General features: G+C 48.4%; 1 long non-coding RNA gene and 1 other non-coding gene across 3 annotated transcripts in view; one reads left to right on the forward strand and one right to left on the reverse strand.

The window, feature by feature from the left end:
• Positions 1 to 24,621, forward strand: part of LOC117976474 (uncharacterized) — a 190,879-nt gene that overhangs the window by 53,697 nt on the left and 112,561 nt on the right. For both annotated transcript variants that reach the window (XR_010110633.1, XR_010110634.1), the window contains one exon: positions 1 to 24,621. This exon is cut by the window's right edge and continues 112,561 nt beyond it. This is a non-coding gene — a long non-coding RNA (uncharacterized LOC117976474).
• On the reverse strand, positions 19,704 to 19,894 carry LOC117976725 (U2 spliceosomal RNA). The gene has a single exon (XR_004667462.3). It is a non-coding gene; the product is annotated as a U2 spliceosomal RNA (small nuclear RNA).

A 24,621-nucleotide genomic window follows, 5' to 3' on the forward strand; every position in this document is an offset into this window, starting at 1 on the left:
TCTGCAGATGCCGCCAAGGAATCCGAAGACAAGTCCAAAGTCAACGACAAGCAATGATGGCAATGGTGATCCTAGTTAATAAAAAGCGGGGAGATGTGGGTGGCAGCCACCCAGGTGCCAAGGCAAGAGACCGAGAGCACGAGCTGTTCCAGTGTAATAAAATATATAAAATAACAAGTTATACTAGATATAGCTCATAGATATGATTATATATAAATATCATTAATCATTAGTTTGTAGTAATTACTCTTTATTCAAATATTATAATAATCCTCACTCTACAATCATAACCTAGAAAAAGGCAGGCCATGCAGAGATAGGAGCTGAGGGGACATGGTGAGAAGTGACAAGAAGACAAGAGTGTGAGCCTTTTGTTATGCCCAGGCAGGGCCACCAGAGGGCTCCTTGGTCTAGCAGTAATGCCAGCGTCTGGGAAGACACCCGTACCAAGCGGACCATGGTCTAGTGGTAGCGTCAGTGCCAAGGAAAAGCACCTGCTACTGAGCAGACCGGGAAAGGGAGTCTCCCTTTTCCCAGGGGAGTTTAGAGAAGACTCTACTCCACCATCTCTTATGGAGGGCCTGACATAAGTCAGGCCTGCCTGCAGTTATCCAGAGGCCTGACCGTCTCCCTGTGATGCTGTGCTTCAGTAGTCATGCTCCTGGTCTGCTTTCATGTTCCATCCTGTACACCTGGCTCTGCCTTCTAGATAGCAATAGCAGAATTACTGAAAGTATTAAAAGTCTCTGAAATGCAGAAATAATGGTGTAAGCTGTCTCTCCTCTCTCTCCGCCTCGGCTGCCAAACAGGGAAGGGCTCCCTTTCCAGTGGACGCATGACCCACGTGACCTTACCTATCATTGGAGATGGCTAACACTCCTTACCCTGCCCCCTTGTCTTGTATCCAATAAATAACAGCGCAGCCTGGCATTTGGGGCCACTACTGGTCTCCACGTCTTGGTGGTAGTGGTCCCCCAGCCCCAGCTGTCTTTTCTTTTATCTCTTTGTCTTTTGTCTTTGTTTCTATGATCTCTTGTCTCTGCACACGGGGAGAAAAACCCACAGACCCTGTAGGGCTGGCCCCTACAGGCTCTCAACTGTGTCTCTGTTCAGCCCTGCTGTAGGGCTCTCAACCTTCTGCCTGTTTGGCCTGGCAATGAGGCCCTTAACCCTATCCCTCCACAGCCTGGTTATCCATCTCTCACTTCTGCTTCTCCTTTGGTGCATCAGGCTCCCTCGAAGCCTGTCCTGCAGTTACTGCAGCAGCCTTGATTTCTCAACCCTAAAAGACCTGCCCAGCAGGTAATCGCACCTCATCCTGGCTTACAGGTTCTTGATTCTTCCTCTACCCAAAACTCTAATCTCTTTTTGGCTTCTGGTCCGGTTACCACTGCTGTTGCCACCACCATGGCTGCTCATAAGTAACAGGTTACATACATTCCTGAAAATGACACTCCTCTTATGACAGCCATTTCTCAAGCCAGGGAGTATGGGCATCCTGAGGCCTAGCAACTTCCTGTTATTCTACATCCCCATTACCTGCCGCTCCTGTTGCTGTGGCACAGGATTAGCCACAGCCCGCTGATCCTGCTCAGCAGGTGGCTGATCACACGGCTCCCCAAGGTCCGCAGCCTGAAAATCAGGCTCCTCAGGCAAATAATCAGGCTCCTCAACCTATACCATAAATGCTTGCTGCTGTAGCGCAGCCAGCTCCAGGTATACCTGCAGTCCAGGCAGTAGTCCAACCAGATCCTTTTCATCCAGGCCAGGTCCAGTTACTCCCTGCTACACGGGAAAGTTTTTCTTTTAAATTCCTCAAAGATTTCAAAGAATCAGTGAAACAATACGGCACCAACTCCCCCTTTGTCCATTCCACATTAAAAGCTCTAGCAGAGGATAAACGTTTGGTGCCTTATGACTGGGAAATTCTAGCAAAATCAGTATTATCTGAATCCCAATATTTACAATTCAGGACTTGGTGGGTTGATGCTGTCCAGGATCGAGTTCAGCTTAATCAAGGCTCTAATCCTCCTGTTAATATTACAGCTGACCAGTTATTGGGAATGGGACAATGGCCTGCAATTACAAATCAAACTATACTAAATGATGAGGTCATTCAACAGCTTCGCAAATGCTGCCTGTATACTAATAGTAGTGCATTTATACCAGTCCCTAATGATGACGGGTTTCCCGCTCAACCAGAGGAAGAAGGTGTGCAGTTTAATTTGTCAATTGGATTTAAATACCCACCATTGTGCATAGGAATGTCACCTGGCTGCTTAGCTTTCTCTAATCAAAATTGGATATGGACCGTACCGTCCTCTAATAATGATTCTTATCAAGTACATAATGAGTTCAGTAGTAATTCTTTTCAGATCATGACTGTTAAACTTAATCCTCATGAGGAATGGAGAGTTCCCGTCACTACCAAACATAATACAACAAAAGGACTGCTAGACTGTTCAAGTGAACCTACCAGGGAATCTTTTACAGTTGAAACTATTGTATGGAATGATTGTAATGCTCCAAAAGCAGTAGTGTTACAGCGCCTGATTACAGGTGTAGTTATTGACTGGGCTCCAAGAGGATATTATTGGCTAAATTTTTCCAGCCTAAATGCCAAATAGTCTGAGTTCAACTATTTGATAGATTATGTAGAGGAGGGATGGCAGTCCTACAGGCTGAGGGAATGGGTGTCTCCTTACCCATTCAAATGGATGGACAAAGTGATCATTCCTCCTAGACCAAAAGTGATTCATCCTATTGTTACCCCAGAACATCCTGAATTGTGGAAATTGGCTGCTGCCATGACCGGAATTAGGATATGGAATGTAACCTATCAGATCACTCCCACTAATACCAAGACAGACGTATACAATGTCACCTTGATGTCTGAACAGGTGATACCTAGCAGGAGCTGTGTAAAATCCCCTTATATGCTATTAGTCGGAAATATAATTATCACCCCCCAACAGCCAAACCATAGAATTTGATGATTGCAAATTGTTTACATGTATTCATGTTACATTTCATCCCATAACAAGTATTCTCCTGGTAAGGGCTAGGGAGGGGGTATGGATACCGTTTCTTTACACCGCCCTTGGGAGTCTTCTCCCTCTATTCATATAGTCAATGAAATCCTTAAAGGAATCCTTAAGAGAATGAAGAGATTCATCTTTACTCTTATTGCAGTCATTGCAGGATTAATTGCTGTCACTGCCACAGCAATGACAGCTGGAGTTGCTATCCACAACTCTGTTCAGACCACTCAATATGTGGAAGTGTGGCAAAAAAAAAAAAAACTCCACCAGACTCTGGAATTCTCAGGCTCAAGTTGATCAAATTTGGCTAATCAAATTAATGATCTCCACCAGAGTGTGATATGGCTGGGAAATAGAGTTATGAATTTGCAACACCGTATGCAATTACAATGTGATTGGAATAATTCTGATTATTGCATAATGCCTTATGCTTATAAAAAAGATCAGCATAGCTGGGAAAAAGTCATGAGACATTCAAAGCCTGGGATAATAATCTAACTTAAGATATTTCAAAACTGAAAGAGCAAATTTTGGGGGCCTCACAGGCTCACTTAACTACCATTCCTGGCTCTCATATTTTTGAGGAAATCACCAAAGTATTATCCGATCTTAATCTTTTTAAATGGATCAAACCCCTTAGAGGTTCACTATTGTCATTAGCATTACTGATATTGGTGTGTTTATGTTGTCTGCTTTTAGTATGCAGGTGTCTTCAGGGAGTCCGATGAAAAGCCCAAAGTCAACAACAAGCAATGATGGCAATGATGATCCTAGTCAATAAAAAGAGGGGAGATTTGGGCAGCTGTGGACGAAGGATTACCCAGGTGCCAAGACAGGAGACTGAAGGCACAAACTGTAGCAGTATAATAAAGAAAATAGTTAGAATAAAGAATACTTACAATACAAATTAGATATAGAGATGATCATGGACAATTATCAATCAATAATGTATAAACATTATTAATCATTAGCTTTTAATATTAGTCTTTGTTGCATTACTAATATAACCTAGGAATAATTGATGGGTGTAGGATCATGTACTGAAGGGACATTGTGAGAAGTGACCTAGAAAGCAAGAGGTGAGCCCTCTGTCATGCCCACATAAGGGCCGGTTGAGGGCTCCTTGGCCAAGCAGTAATGCCAGTGCCTGGGAAGGCACCTGTTACTTAGCAGACCAAGAAAGGGAGTCTCCCTGTTCTTGGAGGAGTCAGGAAACACTCTGCTTCACCACCTCCTTGTGGGAGGCTGTATATTATCCAGGCCTGCCCTGCAGTCATCTGGAAGCCTAAACCCCTCCCTGTGGTGCTGTGCTTCAGTGGTCATACTCCTTGTCCACTTTCATGTTCCTCCTGTACTCCTGGTTCCTCTTTGAAGTTCATAGTAGATAGTGGTAGAAGAAATAGTGGAAGTCTTAAAATCTTTGAACTTTCTTATAAGTGCCTAGAAGAAAACACTGATGTATGCTGCCTTTCCTCTCTGCTTCAGCTACCTAAAAGGGAAGGGCCCCCTGTCCCATGATCATGTGACTTGCTTGAGCTTATCAATCACTTGGACGTCTCACCCTCCTTACTCTGCCCCCTTTGTCTTGTATGTAATAAATATCAGCGAGCCCAGCCATTCCGGGCCCCTACTGGTCTCTGCGTCTTGGTGGTAATGGTCCCCTGGGCCCAGCTGTTTTCTCTTTATCTCTTTGTCTTGTGTCTTTATCTCTTACAATGTCTCATCTCCATACATGGGTAGAACACCCACTAAACCCTGTAGGGCTGGACCCTACAGGCGGCAAGCTACCCAGGTGCTGAGGCAAGAGACCGAAGGCACAAGATGTTCCAGTATAATAAAATATATAGAATAAGAATAGTTATACTAGAAATAGAATACAGATATGATCATATATGAATATTAATCATTAGTTTGTAGCTTTACTCTTTATTCCAATATTATAATAATCTCTGTTTTACAATTATAATCTAGAAAAAATTAGGCCATACAGAGATAGGAGCTGAAAGGACATGGTGAGAAGTGACCAGAAGACAAGAGTGTGAGCCCTCTGTCATGCCCGGACAGGGCCACTAGAGGCCTCCTTGGTCTAGTGGTAACGCCAGTGCCTGGGGAGGCACCCGTTACTTAGCAGACTTTGGTCTAGTGGTAGTGCCAGTGCCTGGGAAGGCACCCGTTACTTAGCAGACCAGGAAAGGGAGAGAGTTAGAGAAGACTCTGCTCCACCACCTCTTGTGGAAGATCTTTGTCAGGCCCACCCGCAGCCATGCCCGCAGCCATCTGGAGGCCTAAATGTCTCCCTGTGATGCTGTGCTTCAGTGGTCACGCTCCTTGTTCACTTTCATGTTCCACTCTGTGCACCTAGCCCGGCCTTCTAGATAGCGGTAGCAGAATTAGTGAAAGTATTAGTCTTTGATCTTTCCGAGAAATGCATATAAGAAATAATGATGTAAGCTGTCCCCTCTCTGTCTCCACCTCAGCTGCCAAATAGGGAAGGGCCCCCTGTCCAGTGGTCACGTGACTCACGTGACCTTACCTATCATTGGAGATGACCTGCACTCCTTACCCTGCCCCCTTGCCTTGTATACAATAAGTAACAGCACAGCCAGGCATTCGGGGCCACTACCAGTCTCCACGTCTTGGTGGTAGTGTTCACTCGGGCCCAGCTGTCTTTTATTCTCTTTGTCTTGTGTCTTTATTTCTATGATCTGTCATCTCCACACACAAGAGAAAAACCCACAGGCCCTGTAGGGTTGGACCCTACATCTGGCACCCAACGAGAATCTCTCTCACTGTGTGAAGTTGCACTTTGAGCGTGAAACACAGCAGAGGATTTCAATGACAGATTCCTGAGGATTGAGGTCAATAAGCTTGGTGGTAAGCTTGGGCACTCAGAGTATCCCGGGGACACCAAGGGACAGGCCTGTACTAAGTACTCAGCTTATTTAAATTGTATAAAAACTCTCCTTAAAGAAGGAGTGGTTAAAAGTATCTACTGATAAGTTAATTGAACTGTTTGATGTTGTAGATCTTCTTTGCCCTTGGTTTCCTACTGAGGGAACTTTAGAACTTAAGGATTGGGATGAGATTGGCAGACATTCAAAATTGCTCATAAAGGCGGACATATTATTCCACCCACAATTTGGTCAATCTGGGCTTCGGTTCACTCTGTCCTAGACTCTTTACAGACTCAGGAGGACAACATGGAGACTGATCCCTCTTTCCTCTGAGGAGGCTGAGGAAGTGCTTAGTTCTTTTTCACCTGAGGATACTGCACAGTTTGAGACCATAGTTCTAGAGACGGACCTCCACTCTGATATTCCTTTGGTGCCACCACCTACGCCAGAGCCTATCATGCCCCAGTTATCGCTTTATGATGAACTTTTAACTGATCTGAATGAATTTATTTCCCCCAACCAGCAAAATCCAGCTGAAAGATATTATCAATAGCCATCACAGCTGTACCCTCCTACCTTTCCTCAAACTCTCAACTCTCTAGCTATGCAGATAGAAAATGAGATGATGCAGTCTGAAAAAGAGGCTCTAAACTATGTTTTCATGCAGCCTGGTACAGAGGCTCCAATTTCTACACAGCCCGGTGAAGAGGCTCTCAATTCCCTGCCTGGTAATGAGGCCCTGAACCCTATCCCTGTTCAGCTCTGCTGTAGAGCTCTCAACTTCTTGCCTATTCAGCCTGGTAATGAGGCCCTCAACCCTATCTCTGTTCAGCCCCGCTGTGGGGCTCTCAACTTTCTACCAGTTCAGCCCAGTTATGAGGCCCTCAACCCTATCCATATTGAACTTATTTTTCCACCTCTCTCTTCTCGTTCTCTTTTGACAAGTCAGTCTCTCTTGAAGCCTGGACCTCTCTTGGTAAATCAGGCCCCCTCAAAGCCTGGGTCTCTCGGTAAATCAGGCTCCCTTGAAGCCTGGGTCTCTTTCAGAAATCAGGCTCCTTTGAAGCCTGGGTATCTTTTGGCAAATCAGTCTCCCTCGAAGCCTGGGTCTCTTTTGGCAAATCACGCTTCCTTGAAGCCTGGGTCTTTTCTGACAAATCAGGCTCCCTTGAAACCTCAGGCTCCCTTGAAGCCTGGTCCACAGTTACTGTGGCAGCCTCAGGCCCATGAAAGACCTGCCCAGCAGGTAATCTCGTCTCATCCTGGCCTACAGGTTCTCAACTCTTCCTCCATTCAAAATTCCAACCTTTTTTCTGCTTCTGGTCCAGTTGCTACTGTGGTTGCCAATACCACCATTGCCGCTCATAAGCAATGAGCTATATACATCCCTGAAAATGACACTCCTTTTATGAGGGCTATAGCTCAGACAAGAGAATATGGGGACCCCGAAGCCTGGCAATTTCCTGTAATTTTACAGCCTCCAATACCCGCCGTCCCAGTGGCACAAAATCAGTCACAGCCTGCTGATCCCGCTCAGCAGGCGGCTGATCCCGCTACCCCTCAAGATCAACAGCCTGAGAATCAAGCCCCTCAGCCTGACAATCAGGCTGCTCAGGAAAATAATCAGGCTCCACAACTGCCTGCAGCTGAGACACAGCCAGTTCCTGGTATTCCAGTAGTTCAGGCAGTAGTTCAACCTGACCCTATACATCCAGGCCAGGTTCAGCTATGTCCTGCTACTTAGGAAAGTTTTTTTTTCTTTTTTCTTTTTTTCTTTTTTTTTTTGAGATGGAGTCTCGCTCTGTCGCCCAGGCATGCCCAGCTAATTTTTTTTTTTTTTTTTTTTTGTATTTTTAGTAGAGACAGAGTTTCACCCTGTTAGCCAGGATGGTCTCGATCTCCTGACCTTGTGATCCACCTGCCTGGGCCTCCCAAAGTGCTGGGATTACAGGAGTGAGCCACCGCGCCTGGCCAAGTTTTTCTTTTAAATTCCTCAAAGATTTCAAAGAATCTGTGAAGCAGTATGGCACCAACTCCCCTTTTGTCCATTCCAAATTAAAAGCCCTAGCAGAAAATAAACACTTGGTGCCCTATGACTGGGAGATTTTAGCAGTCAGTCTTATCTAAATCCCAATATTTACAATTCAGGACTTGGTGGATTGATGCTGTCCAGGAATTCATTCGTCTTTGGGCTCTAATCCTCCTGTTAATGTTACAGCCGACCAATTGCTGTGAATGGGCCAGTGGGCTGCAATTCGAAACCAAACTATACTAAATGATGAGGTTATTGAACAACTGTGGAAATGTTGCTTAGATGCTTGGGACAAGATTCAAGATGATGACAAACTATGCCCATGTTTTACAGCCGTCAGACGGGGACAACATGAACCGTATCCAGACTTTATTGTCCGTCTTCAAGACGCAGCAGAAAAAGCTATCCCTGATAGCCAGGGCCAATGACTTGTTATAGAACTTATGGCTTATGAACAAGTAAATCCATACTGTCAGGTGGCTATTTGCCCCATTAAAGGCAAAATTACACCAGGGGGTGATGTACTCACCTCATACATTAAAGTCTGTGAAGGCGTGAGGGGAACTCTGCGTACAGCAATGGTCATGGCACAAGCCATGGTCTCTATTCAAATGCCTGGACAATTCCCTGGCAAATGCTTCCTATGCAGCCAATCGGGACATTCTAAAAGAAATTGTCCTTGGCATACAGGCCGCTGTTCTTTTCAACACCAACAACCAAAATTTTTTCAACACCAAGCCCCACTTTCTACTACATGCCCACGATGCCAAAAAGGAAATCACTGGGTGGCTCAATGCCATTCAAAATTTGATATTGATGGCAATCCCTTACAGTCACTTCCAGGTAAACGGGAAGAGGGGTCAGCCCTAGGCCCCTCCAAACAATGGGGCATTCCTCAACTCCGAGCCCCTGGCGTCCAGCAAGATGAGCGCCTTGCCAGCCCAATCCATTCAACCTACATCCCAATTCCCACTTCAGCAATTTGTGCCACAGGATCTAATGGCTCTGCCCCAACAGGAATCTCAGTACAATGATTGTCCCCTGCCACCACAGGCTCAGCATCAGTAGATCTCTGTTGTACCAGAGATATTTCTCTGTTACCTGGAGAGCCACCTATTACTGTTCCCACAGGTGTTTTTGGCCCCTTGCCGACTGGCAGTGTCAGTTTGCTATTTGATCTCTCAAGCCTAAATTTAAAAGGTGTTTAAGTACATACTGGTGTAATTGATTCTGACTATTCAGGTGAAATTCATATTGTCATTAGCTCTGCAGTCCCTTGATATACGGCAGCTGGAGACCGCATTGCTCAGCTTCTTATACTCCCTTACGTTCCTTTAGGATCCAGTTCTTGTACCAGAACTGGAGGTTTTGGTAGCACAGACTATCAGGACAAAGCAGCTTATTGAGCCAGCAAAATTTCTGACACTCGTCTTGTGTGCTCCGTGCATCTTCAAGGAAGGAAGTTTGAGGGAATGATTGATACGGGCGCTGATGTCTCCATTATCGCTTTACATCAATGGCCCCGACACTGGCCAAAGGAACACGCGTCCACAGCATTAGTTGGTGTTGGTCAGGCTTCAGAAGTCTATGAAAGTTCTACAATTTTACACTGTATGGGCCCAGAAGAACAGATTGGTACTATTTACCCCCTCATTACACCCATTCCTGTTAACCTGCGGGGAAGAGATCTTTTACAACAATGAGGGGCACAGATTTCTTTTCCACAAGGCAATTACAGCCAGCAAAGTAAAGACATTATGACAAAAATGGGATTTGTTCAAGTTATGGGCTTAGGGAAATCAGCACAAGGCATCACCGAGCCTATTATACCTACCCATAAATCAGATTTTACGGGACTTGGTTATTCTTTTTAGAAGTGGTCACTATCAAGCCTCCAAATCCCATCCCCTTGACTTGGAAAACTCAGAAACCGGTTTGGGTAAATCAGTGGCCACTCCCTAAAAATAAGCTGGAGGCACTCCACATTTTGATCCTTGAACAGTTAAAATTGGGACACATCGAACAATCTTTTTCTATCTGGAATTCACCTGTCTTTGTTATCCAAAAGAAATCCGGTAAGTGGAGAATGCTTACTGATCTTAGGGCAGTAAGTGCTGTCCTTCAGCCTATGGGGACATTACAACCCAGCTTGCCTTTCCCCGCTATGATTCCCAAGTATTGGCCTCTTATCATCATTGATCTTAAAGACTGCTTCTTCAACATTCCTCTGGCCCCTCAGGACTTTGAAAAATTTGCTTTCACAATTCCAACCCTTAACAACATCGCTCCCACAGCACGTTACCATTGGAAAGTCCTACCTCAAGGAATGCTTAATAGCGTACTATTTGTCAATATTACGTGGGGAGCATATTAAAGCCAGTAAAAGATCAATTTCCCCAATTTTTTATCATTCATTACATGGGTGATATTCTTTGTGCAGTGCCTTCACGTTCTGTATTAATATCTTGTTTCTCTGCAGTACGACAAGCAGTTGCAACAGCTGGTTTGGCTGTTGCTCCAGAAAAAATCCAAACTTCTTCTCCTTATCAATATTTAGGAATGCAGCTGGAAGACAAGGTTATTAAGCCCCAAAAGGTTCAACTCAGATGAGACTCTCTAAAAACGCTAAATGATTTCCAAAAATTGCTTGGAGATATTAATTGGATTTGCCCCTCCTTAGGCATTCTTACATATGCTATGTCTAATCTGTTTGCAACATTATGGGGCAATCCTGATTTATGCAACAAAAGGTCTTTGACCCCTGAGGCAGATTCTGAATTACAACTTATAGAAAAACGCATTCAACAGTCTCAGGTAACCAGGGCGAATCCATATTTACCTTTTGAAATGCTAATCTTTCCTACTAAACATTCACCAACAGGACTCATTATCCAGGGACATAATTTAATTGAATAGTGCTTTCTTCCACACAGCTCTTTATGGACGCTTACCGTTTATCTAGATCAAATTTCTATCCTAATTGGTCAAGCTAGTTCTCGCCTTCTTCATCTTTAGGGTACAGAGCCCCAAAAAATCATTGTTTCCCTCACCTGATTACAAGTCCAACAGGCTTTTGCAACCTGCATTGCTTGCCAAGTACATTTGGCAGGTTTCCTGGGTATAATTGACAGTCATTATCCTAATGTAAAACTATTTCAGTTCCTTAAACTTACTTCTTGGATCTTACCTAACATTACTATGGATACCCCATTAGCTGAAGCTGTCACTGTTTTTACTAATGCTTCCTGTAATGACCAAGGAGCATATGCAGGGCCAAAAGAATGTGTCCTTAACTCAGGAGCTACTTCAGCACAACAAGCTGAGCTGATTGCTGTCATGGCTGTTCTTGAGTATTTCCCTGAACCAGTTAACATTGTTTCTGATTTGGTGTACGCAGCAGGTGTCGCTTGCAACATTGAAACTGCCTTAAACACATTTCTGCCTGATGATAACCACTTTTCTTTTCCAAAAGTTTCAGTCCCTACGCAGAGCAAGGTCTTCTCCCTTCTACATTACTCACGTTCGGGCTCACATGTCCCTCCCCGACCTCTCTCAGCAGCAAATGCCAGCGCTGATACATTAGTTGCTCCCATTTTTATGGACGTAGAAAATTTTCACGCTATAACTCAAGTCAATGCTGCAGGACTCGGAAAAAAGTTCTGCTTCACATGGAAACAAGCTAAAACCATTGTATGTCACTGTCCTACTTGCCAAGTGTTAATTTTACATCCACTTTCTTCAGGAGTTAACCCTAGAGGACTTTCACAAAATATTCTCTGGCAAATGGACGTGACTCATTATCCAGTTTTCAGCAAACTCTCTTTTATGCATGTAACTATTGACACTTTTCTCATTTTATCTGGGCCACATGTCAAACGGGGGAAAGTAAGGCTCATGTTAAACAGCACATGGTTTCATGTTTCTTGGTTATGGGCTGTCCTGAGAAACTAAAAACTGACAATTTTCTGGTTACATTATCAATGATTTTAAAAAGTTCACTCAGACATGGGGAATTACTGACACAACTGGCATTCCCTATAACTGTCAAGGACAGGCATTGGTAGAACGAGTTAATAAAATGCTGAAAGACCAACTTTGAAAACAGGACACTAAAGCGAAGAAGGATGCTCCTACCCCTCATACTCAGTTAAATTTTGTTCTTTTTACACTCAGTTTCTTAAACCTAGCAAGAAATCAACCTTTTACAGCAGCAGAACAACATTTCACTGGAAACAGATTTGATCCACAAAAAGGAAAGCGGGTATGGTGGAAGGATGCAAAAACTGACAAATAGGAATTAGGCACTGTGATAACATGGGGTAGGGGTTTCGCTTGTGTTTCCCCAGGAGAAGGACAACAACACGTGTGGGTTCCCTCCCAGCAACTGAGATTGCATTTTAACTCCAAGGATGAAGAACTCTCAGAAACAAAAGGCAAAGAAGCCTCAGAAATCAAAGAGCAAGGTTTGCCGCCTGACACATAAATTCCATGACCTCGACATTACAACAAAATCTCACCGTGTGACCTCCAACACCAGTCATTCTACTCTACCAACATGGGGCCAGATAAAGGTCTTATCCCATCAAACAGAGAAATAACTACAAGAAAAAGGAATTCCAAAAATGACGGGTAATATAATTCTGGCTGCCTTTATGGTGGTCAGTGCAGTGGTGAGTATACCAGGGGTTGGGGCAACTCAAAATTATACCTACTGGGCATACATTCCTTTTCCCCCTTTAATTCGGTCTGTCTCCTGGATGGACTCCTCAGTGGAAGTTTACACCAATAATAGTGCCTTCATGCCAGTCCCCAACGATGACAGGTTTCCAGCTCAACCAGAAGTAAAAAGTATGCACTTTAATTTGTCAATTGGCTACAAATATCCACCACTGTGTATTGGAATGTCGCCTGGCTGCTTAGCTTATTCTTATCAGAATTGGATGTGGACCATACAGTCCTCTAGTAATGATTCTTATCAAGTTCAGGAGCAATTCTTTTCAACTCATGAATGTTAAACTTAATCCACATGAGGAATGGAGAGTTCCTGTCACTACTAAAAGCAATAAAACAAAAGGATTGCCAGACTGCTCAAAGGAACCTACAAAGGGACATTTTCTACTAAATTCAATTTTATGGAATGATTGTAATGCTCCAAAGGCCGTAGGGTTCCAAAATCTAGCTACGGGTGTTGTTATTGACTGGGCCCCAAGAGGGTATTATTGGAGAAATTGCTCTGGCTAAAATACCAAATGCTTGGAGTTTAATTATTTGTTAGATTATGTAAAGGACTGATGGCAATTCTACAGGTTGAGGGAATGGGTGCCTCCTTATCCATTTAAATGGATGAACACGGGAATCGTTCCTCCTAGACCAAAAATGATTCATCAAATTGTTACCCCTGAACATCCTGAATTAGGGAAATTAGCTGCAGCCATGACAGGAATAAGGATATGGAATGCTACCTATCAAATCTCTCCTACTAATACCAAGACACTCATATTCAAGATCACCTTGATGTCAGGACAGGTGATACATATCAGGAGCTGTGTCAAATCCCCTTACATGCTGCTAGTTGGAGTTATAATTATTATTCCCAATACACAAACTACAGAATGTAATGATTGTAAGCTGTTCACGTGTATCGATGCTACTTTTAATCCCAGAACAAGTATTCTTTTGATAAGGGCTAGGAAGGGGGTATGGATATCATTTCTTTACATCATCCATGGGAGTCTTCCCCCTCTATACACATAGTCAGTGAAGTTCTTAAGGGTATCCTCAAAACAACCAAGAGATTCATTTTTACTCTTATTGCAGTCATTGCAGGACTAATTGCCATTACTGCAACAGTGGCAACCGCTGGAGTTGCTATCCACAACTCTGTTCAAACCGCTCAATATGTGGAAGCATGGCAAAAAAAACTCCACCAAACTCTGAAATTCTCATGCTCAAGTTGATCAAAAATTGGCTATTCAAATTAATTATCTCCACCAGAGTGTAATCTGACTGGGAGATAGAGTTATGAATCTGGAACACCATATGCAATTACAGTGCGATTGGAATACTTCTGATTATTGCATAAGACCTTATGTTTATAATAAAGATCAACAAAGCGGGGAAGAAGTCTCAAGACATTTAAAAGCCTGGGATGGCAACTTAACCTTAGATATTTCAAAACTTAAAGAACACGTTTTTGAGGCCTCACAGGCTCATTTAACTACTGCTCCTGGCTTGGGCAGTTTTGAAGGAATAACTAAAGGATTATCTGATCTTAATCCCTTTAAATGGATCAAACCCCTCGGAGGATCATTGTTGTCATTGGCATTATTAATACTGGTATGTTTATGTTGTCTACTTTTAGTCTGCAGATGTCTCCAAGGAGGCCGAGGACAAGTCCCAAGTCAACGACAAGCAATGATGGCAATGATGATCCTAGTCAATAAAAAGGGGGGAGATGTGGGTGGTAAGCCATCGATGTGCCGAGGCAAGAGACGGAGAGCACGAGCTGTTTCAGTATAATAAAGAAAATATTTAGAATAAGAATAGTCATACTAGAAATAGAATATACATAGGATTGTATGTGATTATATGTGAATATTATTAATCATTAGTTTGTAGCATTACTCTTTATTCCAATATAATAATCTCTGTTCTACAATTATAACCTAGGAAAAACTAGGCCATACAGAGATAGGAGCTGAAGGAACATGGTGAGAAGTGACCAGAAGACAAGAGTGTGAGCCCTCTGTCATGCCCGGGCAGGGCCACTAGGAGGGCTCCTTGGTCAACCGGTAACCCCAGTGTCTGGGAAGGCACCCGTTACTTAGCAGACCAGGAAAGGGACTCTGCCTTTCCCTGCGGGAGTTAGAGAAGACTCTGCTCCACCACCTCTTGTGGAAGGACTGACATAAGTCAGACCCGCCTGCAACCATGCCTGCAGACATCCAGAGGCCTAAACGTCTCCCTGTGATGCTCTGCTTCAGTGGTCCTGGTCCACTTTCATTTTCAGCTCTGTGCACATGGCCCCGCCTTCTGGATAGCAGCAGCACAATTAGTGAAAGTATTAGAGTCTTTGATCTTTCCAAGAAATGCAAAGAAGAAATAATGACGTAAGCTCTCCCCTCTCTGTCTCTGCCTCGGCTACCAAACAGGGAAGGGCCGCCTGTGCAGTGGACGCATGACTCACGTGCCCTTACCTATCATTGGACATGATTCGCACTCCTAACCCTGCCCCCTTGCATTGTATACAATAAATAACAGCGTAGCTAGGCCTTCAGGGCCACTACCGGTGTCCGAGTTTTCGTGGTAGTGTTCCCGTGGGCCCAGCTGTCTTTTCTTCTATCTCTTTGTCCTGTGTTTTTATTTCCATGATCTATTTTCTCCGCACACAAACAGAAAAACCTACAGGCCCTGCAGGGCTGCAGCCTTCAGAAAGCCATCCAGATGCCAAGGCAAGAGACTGAAGGCACAAGCTGTTCCAGTATAGTAAAGAAAATTATTAGAATAAGAAAAGTTTTACTAGAGATAGGAAACGGATAGGATTATATCTGACTATTATTAATCATTAGTTTGTAGCATTACTCTTTGTTCTATTACCATAATGATCTCTGTTCCATTATGATTACCTTGGGGGAAACCAGGCCACACAGAGTTAGGAGCTGAAGGGCCACAGTGAGAGGTGACCAGGAGACAAGAGTGTGAGCCCTCATTCACGCCCAGAGAAGGGCCGCTGGAGGGCTCCTTGGCCTAGCGGTAATGCCAGTGCCTGGGAAGGCCCTGGTTACTTAGCAGGCCTTGGTCTAGCGGCGGCCCCAGTGCCTGGGAAGGCACCCGTTACTTAGCAGGCCGGGAAAGGGAATCTCCCTCTCTCCAGGGGAGACAGAGAACGCTCCGCTCCACCACCTCTTGTGGGAGGTCTGACATTAGCCAGGCCGGCCCGCAGTCATCCGGAGGCTCCAACGTCTCCCTGTGATGCTGTGCTTCAGTGGGCACGCTCCTTCTTCACTTTCATGTTCCGCCTGTACACCTGGCTCCTCCTTTTAAGTTCTTAGAAGACAGCAGTAGCAGAATTAGTAGGAGTACCACAGTCTTCGATCTTTCTGATAAGTGCATAGAAGAAACGCTGACGTTTGCTGTCCTCCCTCTCCACCTCGGCTACCACAAAGGGAAAGGCCCCCTGTCCAGTGGACACGTGACTCGCGTGACCTATCGATCACTGGAGATGACTGGCACTCCTTACCCTGCCCCCTTGCCTTGACTACAATAAATAGCAGCGCCTCCAGGCATTCGGGGCCACTACCTGTCTGTCTCCGCGCTTTGGTGGCAGTGGTCCCCCGGGCCCAGCTGTCTTTCTTCCTATCTCTTTGTCTTCTGTCTTTATCTCTTCGATCTCTCGTCTCCGCGCACACACACGAAGAGAAAACCCACAGACCCGGTAGGGGTGGACCCTACATTATCTCGGCTACAACATAATCAAGATATTCATGTGGACTACTGAGTCTTTCGGTGCCCCCTTGCTGTTTTAGTTTTGTCCTGCGGCCGAGTGTTTCCCTCGCTTCACGCCAACCCAATCTCCGCCGCCCTGTCTTGTCATCCCCATTCTACAGCCCAGCACGGTGCAGTATGGCAGCCGCTGGCCACAGGTATCTAGGGAGCCCTGGAAATGTGGTCAGTTCTAACGGAGCTGTGCTGTAAGTGTGAAATACACATGGGATTTTGACGGCAGTGGGAGCAAAATTCTCCCAATTTTTTTTTTTTTTTCAGACGGAGGTTCCGCTCTTGTTACCCAGCCTGGAGTCCAATGGCGCGATCTAGGCTCTCTGCAACCTCCGCCTCCCGGGTTCAAGCGATTCCCCTGCCTCAGCCTCCCGAGCAGCTGGGACTACAGGCATGTGCCACCACGCCCGGCTAAGTTTGTATTTTTAGTACACATGGGGTTTCTCCATGTTGGTCAGGCTGGTCTCCAACTCCCGACCTCCGGTGATCCGCCCAGCTGCCGCCTCCCAAAGTGTTGCTTGCGATTACAGGCTTGAGCCACCGCTCACCCTGGCTTTTTTTTTTTTTTTTTTTTTTTTTTTTTGACAGACAAACTCTTGCTCTGTCGCCCAGGCTGGAGTGCAGTGGCGCGATCTCGGCTCACTGCAGCCTCTACCTCCCGGGTTCCAGCGATTCTCCTGCCTCAGCCTCCTGGGTAGCTGGGATTACAGGCGTAGGCCACCACGCCCGGCTCATTTTTGTATTTTTAGGGGGTTTCGCCATGTCGGCCAGGCTGGTCTCCAGCTCCTGACCTCAGGCGATCCGCCCGCCTCGGCCTCCCAAAGCGCTGGGATTACAGGCGTAAGCCACCGCGCCGGGCTCTTTCATTCTGTCTTTATTTTCTGAGATAGAGTCTCGCTCGGACGCTCAGGTTGGACTGCAATGGCGTGATCTCGGCTCGCTGAAACTTCCGCCTCCCGGGTTCAAGCGATTCTCCTGTCTCAGCCTCCCGAGTAGCTGGGATTATTGACGGGCAGCACCACGCCCGGCTACCTTTTGTGGTTTTTGTATCTTCTGTCTTCTGCTCTTTAGTACCGCATAGAGCCACAGAAGACTAGCGAGTCGAACAAACGGCCCCTGTTGCAGCAGTTGTTGATCACGGGGCTGCCCCCGGTACTCATCCTGTGTCTCTCGTCCAAATCCCCGCTCCTCCCCAGCTATCACCTCTGCCGATGCTGGTGGTTTCCCTGGGTACCGGGAACCAAACTCTCATTCCCCAGGGGCCTAAGCCCCCCGTGGCCAGGCCCTTCTCAAGTCAGGGTTCCTGCACATTCACAGTTACGGGTGGCCCTGGGAGTAACACCTGGCACCCAAACAGATCACCAGAGTCCACGCATAGTCCACCTGCCCTCCCTGCGTAAGATCAGCTCTTCCTCCTCCCGGCGATAGATCAGGGTCAATGATCCCTGCCAAGATGGCGACTGCTCCAGCCTGCTGGTCCAACCTGTCCAGCCACAGCTGTTGCTCGAAGGCTTGAAGTTCAATGGGACCCTCTCCCGCTTTCTACAAACTGGTTCCTCTATTTTCATGTTTATTTATTTGGGACGGGGTCTGGCTCTGTCACCCAGGCTGGAGTGCAGTGGTGCGATCACTGCTCACTGCAGCATCCACCTCCCAGCGTCCACCCATCCTCCTGGCCTCAGCCTCTGGAACAGCTGGGGTACAGATACGCCCCAGCCCGAACAGGTTTTCACTAGGTTGCCTGGGCTCTTTCTTTCTTTGTCTGTGTTTGTTTGTTGGTTGGTCGGTTGGTTTTTGTTTGTTTCTTTCGAGACGGGGCTCCGGCTCTGCCGCCGGGGCTGCAGTGCAATGGCGCGATCTCACCTCACTGCGGCCTTCTGGGCTCAAGCGATCCCCCCACTGTGCCCGGCCTGAAGACAGCCTTTAGAGAAAGAAGCAGGGGGAGTTCTTCCGAGGACAGACAAGATTTCTGGAGTTTGGAAAGGGTGAGAGACTGGGTCAGCGAAAGGAACATTCCGATCTTTATGTTGGGATGCAACGTTTAATAGATACAGGGATGAGACCCAAAAGAGCCGGCAGAGGTTTGTCATCGTGGTCGCAAGGCAACTGCCGGTGGCTGATCCCGTAAAGGATACGCATACCTAGAGCGGAGCCTAAAGATGCATCAAGCATGACGGGTGGAGCCACGATGCTTGGACTCGAGCTCTGCTCCTGTGCGTTCCGTGATAAATGGCTTATACTACCTGCACCTCAGTTTTTCCCGGGCAAAAAAGGAAGCTTGCTGCCGGTGCGTTGGCACCTGCCTTAAAGTGCCAGCTACTCAGCGGGCTGAAGAGGAAGAAGTTCCTACTAGGAAGACACGTGGACACGTATGTTTACTGCAGCACTATTTACAATAGCAAAGACTTGGAACCAACTCGAATGCCCATGAATGATAGGCTGGATAAAGAAAGTGTGGCACGTATACACCATGGAATTACTACGCAGCCATAAAAAAGGATGAGTTCATGTCCTCTGCGGGAACGTGGATGAAGCTGGAAGGCCTCATTCTCAGCAAACTGACACAGGAAGCGAAAACCAAACACCGCATGTTCTCGCTCCTAAGTGGGAGTTGAACAGTGAGAACACATGGGACACAGGGAGGGGAACATCACACGCCGGGCCCTGACGGGGCGTGGGGGGCAAGGGGAGAGAGAGCATTAGGACAAATAGCCAACGCGTGCGGGGCTTCAAACCTAGACGACTGGTGGATAGGTGCAGCAAAGCACCGTGGCACACGTGTATCTATGTTCCAAACCTGCACGTCCTGCACATGTACCCCAGAACTTGGGAGGGGGTGGGGGAAACCAAAAGAGAGAACGGAGGAGAGGCGGGGGGGGGGTGAAGAGAGAGAGAGAGAGAGAGAGAGAGAGAGAGAGAGAGAGAGAGAGGAGAAAGAAGTTCAATTCCGGGTGGATCCCATTCCTTTAAAAGGTCGCCACCCACTCGACTGCCAAGCTGAGATCCTAAGGACCTCCCCAAAGGAGGAGGTCGTGGCCTTCCCAAAGCGCAGTAGTCACGGTGGAAACGGAAGCGTGCCGCATAAGCCTACCGCCCGCAGATCAGGAACCTCCCTCGCGGTACTTCAGGGAAGCAGTTAAGTCAAGCCGGCGCGTCACAGGCACTCGGCGTGCAAGCCGCCCCGCAGATGCTACTGTCTCTTACCTCGCTCTGCTTTTAGGAAACACGTTGTATCCCCGGAGGGGGTGCACCGTTCCTGGAGGTACTGCAATACCAGGTCGATGCGTGGAGTGGACGGAGCAAGCTCCTATTCCATCTCCCTGCTCCAAAAATCCATTTAATATATTGTCCTCGGATAGAGGACGTATCAGATATTAAACTGATAAGAACAGATACTACACTTGATCTTAGCCAAAAGGCCGAGAAGCGATGCTGCCGCCTTCGCGCCCGCCGTCACCGTCCCACTCTCATCCACATTCAAGTCGCGGTGAGAGCCCCAGCCTCGCTCCTTGCCCCATTCCCTCTGTCTCGTCCACAGCGCTATTGACGCCCTTACACTCTCGGGCTGATTTCTTATTCTCCGCCTTTGAAAAGGGAAATCTTACACCCGTGCTTCTTCCGGCGTTCCCGGGCTTTCATTTCGAATTTGCATGCCCCGCCCTTTCACGGAGGGCGTGGCCTCCGCCGTTGACTCCGCCCCCGGGGCCGCCTCTGCCTGGGGGAGCCGGGGCTCCGCTGGGGGCGACTTCCTTGTTCGTATCGAGCCAGCGAAAAGACAGAACCGGAAGAGACTGGGGGCGAAGGCGACAGGGGTCTGTGGAAGAGACCTGTCGGCGGAGAGCGGTCCACGTTTTCCTGGAGAAAGACGAGGCCCCAGGGCAGGAGCGCGGGCTGCGCTGGGCCTTTACTTCGCCGCCCGCGGGCGGGGAGACCGGCCCCGTACCCGAGGGGACGAGGGGCCCATGCCCAGTCAGGGAAGCCGAAGGCCTGGAGGGGCTTCCGGGAGCAGGGGCTGGAGTTCCTCTGCCAGGCAGGAGGCTGGCACCAGACACCCAGCAGAGGGAGGCGGCGAGGGCCCAGCAAGGATTCTCCCCAGCCCCTGTGCCTGCGTCTCCTGCGGCTTCTGTGCGCGGACCGTGTCCTGTGCTGTGTAGGGAAAGCTGCCTCCCTGCTCGGGACGTGGATTCCCTTCCCCTCCTCCTCGCCTGGCTACTTCTGACGCAGGTCGTCAGGACTCCGCTTGGGTGTCACCCGTCCAGGAAGCCTCCCTTAGTCAAGGGCCCTCGGCACCCGCCCCGTATGTGACTAGCAGCCCTCCTGTGTATTTCATCGCGCCCCCGTTGTTTATATCAGCTATTCCACTCACCACCCTTCTGGGCAACCCTCTATCTCCCGCTCTGAAATCCCATCGCTGAGGGCTGGGACCCCTCCTCAGTGCTTATCCCTGTTTCCCCGCGCGAGTCTGGCGCCTGGCGTGTGGAAGGCGCTCAGCAAACGTTTGTGGAGCGAAGAAACGACGCAAAGGTGATGAGCACGGCAGACCGTGATGAGCACGACGCAGTTAGGAGGCTATTGGCCCGGCGCGGGGGAAAAGGGGGAAGGTCGGGCTCGGGGTGGCAGGACCCCAGAGGGCAGGGGTGACTGCCGGGGTGCTCTTGGGGCAAGGTGGGCGTCAAGGCCCCCAGCAAGGTTGGGATAAAGTTTCTCTCCGAGGCACAGACTGCCGCCTGCGGGCTCAGCATTTACCTCTCCCTTCCTCCTTCCTAACGCAACTTCAGCGGAGGGCTGAGGGCTCTACTGCGCATTACCTGGAAAACTTAATTTCACTCCACGGCCCTAAGAGGTGGGCCTTATTATTAGCCACGGCCAGGGTTAGGGTGAGGCCTCTCCTCCAGGGCAGAATTTCAGAGGGTGCCCACCCCCCCGCCCTAAATCATTCAGCAATCAACATAAACTATAGTTCAACGCAATATATCTTATCTTGTGGGCCGCAAGCCACCCAGGTGCCCAGGCAAGAGCCTGAAGGCACAAGCTGTTCCAGTATAGTAAAGAAAATTATTAGAATAAGAAAAGTTTTACTAGAGATAGGAAACGGATAGGATTATATCTGACTATTATTAATCATTAGTTTGTAGCATTACTCTTTGTTCTATTACCATAATGATCTCTGTTCCATTATGATTACCTTGGGGGAAACCAGGCCACACAGAGTTAGGAGCTGAAGGGCCACAGTGAGAGGTGACCAGGAGACAAGAGTGTGAGCCCTCATTCACGCCCAGAGAAGGGCCGCTGGAGGGCTCCTTGGCCTAGCGGTAATGCCAGTGCCTGGGAAGGCCCTGGTTACTTAGCAGGCCTTGGTCTAGCGGCGGCCCCAGTGCCTGGGAAGGCACCCGTTACTTAGCAGGCCGGGAAAGGGAATCTCCCTCTCTCCAGGGGAGACAGAGAACGCTCCGCTCCACCACCTCTTGTGGGAGGTCTGACATTAGCCAGGCCGGCCCGCAGTCATCCGGAGGCTCCAACGTCTCCCTGTGATGCTGTGCTTCAGTGGGCACGCTCCTTCTTCACTTTCATGTTCCGCCTGTACACCTGGCTCCTCCTTTTAAGTTCTTAGAAGACAGCAGTAGCAGAATTAGTAGGAGTACCACAGTCTTCGATCTTTCTGATAAGTGCATAGAAGAAACGCTGACGTTTGCTGTCCTCCCTCTCCACCTCGGCTACCACAAAGGGAAAGGCCCCCTGTCCAGTGGACACGTGACTCGCGTGACCTATCGATCACTGGAGATGACTGGCACTCCTTACCCTGCCCCCTTGCCTTGACTACAATAAATAGCAGCGCCTCCAGGCATTCGGGGCCACTACCTGTCTGTCTCCGCGCTTTGGTGGCAGTGGTCCCCCGGGCCCAGCTGTCTTTCTTCCTATCTCTTTGTCTTCTGTCTTTATCTCTTCGATCTCTCGTCTCCGCGCACACACACGAAGAGAAAACCCACAGACCCGGTAGGGGTGGACCCTACATTATCTCGGCTACAACATAATCAAGATATTCATGTGGACTACTGAGTCTTTCGGTGCCCCCTTGCTGTTTTAGTTTTGTCCTGCGGCCGAGTGTTTCCCTCGCTTCACGCCAACCCAATCTCCGCCGCCCTGTCTTGTCATCCCCATTCTACAGCCCAGCACGGTGCAGTATGGCAGCCGCTGGCCACAGGTATCTAGGGAGCCCTGGAAATGTGGTCAGTTCTAACGGAGCTGTGCTGTAAGTGTGAAATACACATGGGATTTTGACGGCAGTGGGAGCAAAATTCTCCCAATTTTTTTTTTTTTTTCAGACGGAGGTTCCGCTCTTGTTACCCAGCCTGGAGTCCAATGGCGCGATCTAGGCTCTCTGCAACCTCCGCCTCCCGGGTTCAAGCGATTCCCCTGCCTCAGCCTCCCGAGCAGCTGGGACTACAGGCATGTGCCACCACGCCCGGCTAAGTTTGTATTTTTAGTACACATGGGGTTTCTCCATGTTGGTCAGGCTGGTCTCCAACTCCCGACCTCCGGTGATCCGCCCAGCTGCCGCCTCCCAAAGTGTTGCTTGCGATTACAGGCTTGAGCCACCGCTCACCCTGGCTTTTTTTTTTTTTTTTTTTTTTTTTTTTTTGACAGACAAACTCTTGCTCTGTCGCCCAGGCTGGAGTGCAGTGGCGCGATCGCGGCTCACTGCAGCCTCTACCTCCCGGGTTCCAGCGATTCTCCTGCCTCAGCCTCCTGGGTAGCTGGGATTACAGGCGTAGGCCACCACGCCCGGCTCATTTTTGTATTTTTAGGGGGTTTCGCCATGTCGGCCAGGCTGGTCTCCAGCTCCTGACCTCAGGCGATCCGCCCGCCTCGGCCTCCCAAAGCGCTGGGATTACAGGCGTAAGCCACCGCGCCGGGCTCTTTCATTCTGTCTTTATTTTCTGAGATAGAGTCTCGCTCGGACGCTCAGGTTGGACTGCAATGGCGTGATCTCGGCTCGCTGAAACTTCCGCCTCCCGGGTTCAAGCGATTCTCCTGTCTCAGCCTCCCGAGTAGCTGGGATTATTGACGGGCAGCACCACGCCCGGCTACCTTTTGTGGTTTTTGTATCTTCTGTCTTCTGCTCTTTAGTACCGCATAGAGCCACAGAAGACTAGCGAGTCGAACAAACGGCCCCTGTTGCAGCAGTTGTTGATCACGGGGCTGCCCCCGGTACTCATCCTGTGTCTCTCGTCCAAATCCCCGCTCCTCCCCAGCTATCACCTCTGCCGATGCTGGTGGTTTCCCTGGGTACCGGGAACCAAACTCTCATTCCCCAGGGGCCTAAGCCCCCCGTGGCCAGGCCCTTCTCAAGTCAGGGTTCCTGCACATTCACAGTTACGGGTGGCCCTGGGAGTAACACCTGGCACCCAAACAGATCACCAGAGTCCACGCATAGTCCACCTGCCCTCCCTGCGTAAGATCAGCTCTTCCTCCTCCCGGCGATAGATCAGGGTCAATGATCCCTGCCAAGATGGCGACTGCTCCAGCCTGCTGGTCCAACCTGTCCAGCCACAGCTGTTGCTCGAAGGCTTGAAGTTCAATGGGACCCTCTCCCGCTTTCTACAAACTGGTTCCTCTATTTTCATGTTTATTTATTTGGGACGGGGTCTGGCTCTGTCACCCAGGCTGGAGTGCAGTGGTGCGATCACTGCTCACTGCAGCATCCACCTCCCAGCGTCCACCCATCCTCCTGGCCTCAGCCTCTGGAACAGCTGGGGTACAGATACGCCCCAGCCCGAACAGGTTTTCACTAGGTTGCCTGGGCTCTTTCTTTCTTTGTCTGTGTTTGTTTGTTGGTTGGTCGGTTGGTTTTTGTTTGTTTCTTTCGAGACGGGGCTCCGGCTCTGCCGCCGGGGCTGCAGTGCAATGGCGCGATCTCACCTCACTGCGGCCTTCTGGGCTCAAGCGATCCCCCCACTGTGCCCGGCCTGAAGACAGCCTTTAGAGAAAGAAGCAGGGGGAGTTCTTCCGAGGACAGACAAGATTTCTGGAGTTTGGAAAGGGTGAGAGACTGGGTCAGCGAAAGGAACATTCCGATCTTTATGTTGGGATGCAACGTATAATAGATACAGGGATGAGACCCAAAAGAGCCGGCAGAGGTTTGTCATCGTGGTCGCAA

The sequence above is a fragment of the Pan paniscus genome, chromosome 19 (assembly GCF_029289425.2).
Source record: "Pan paniscus chromosome 19, NHGRI_mPanPan1-v2.0_pri, whole genome shotgun sequence".
Classification (NCBI taxonomy): domain Eukaryota; kingdom Metazoa; phylum Chordata; class Mammalia; order Primates; family Hominidae; genus Pan; species Pan paniscus.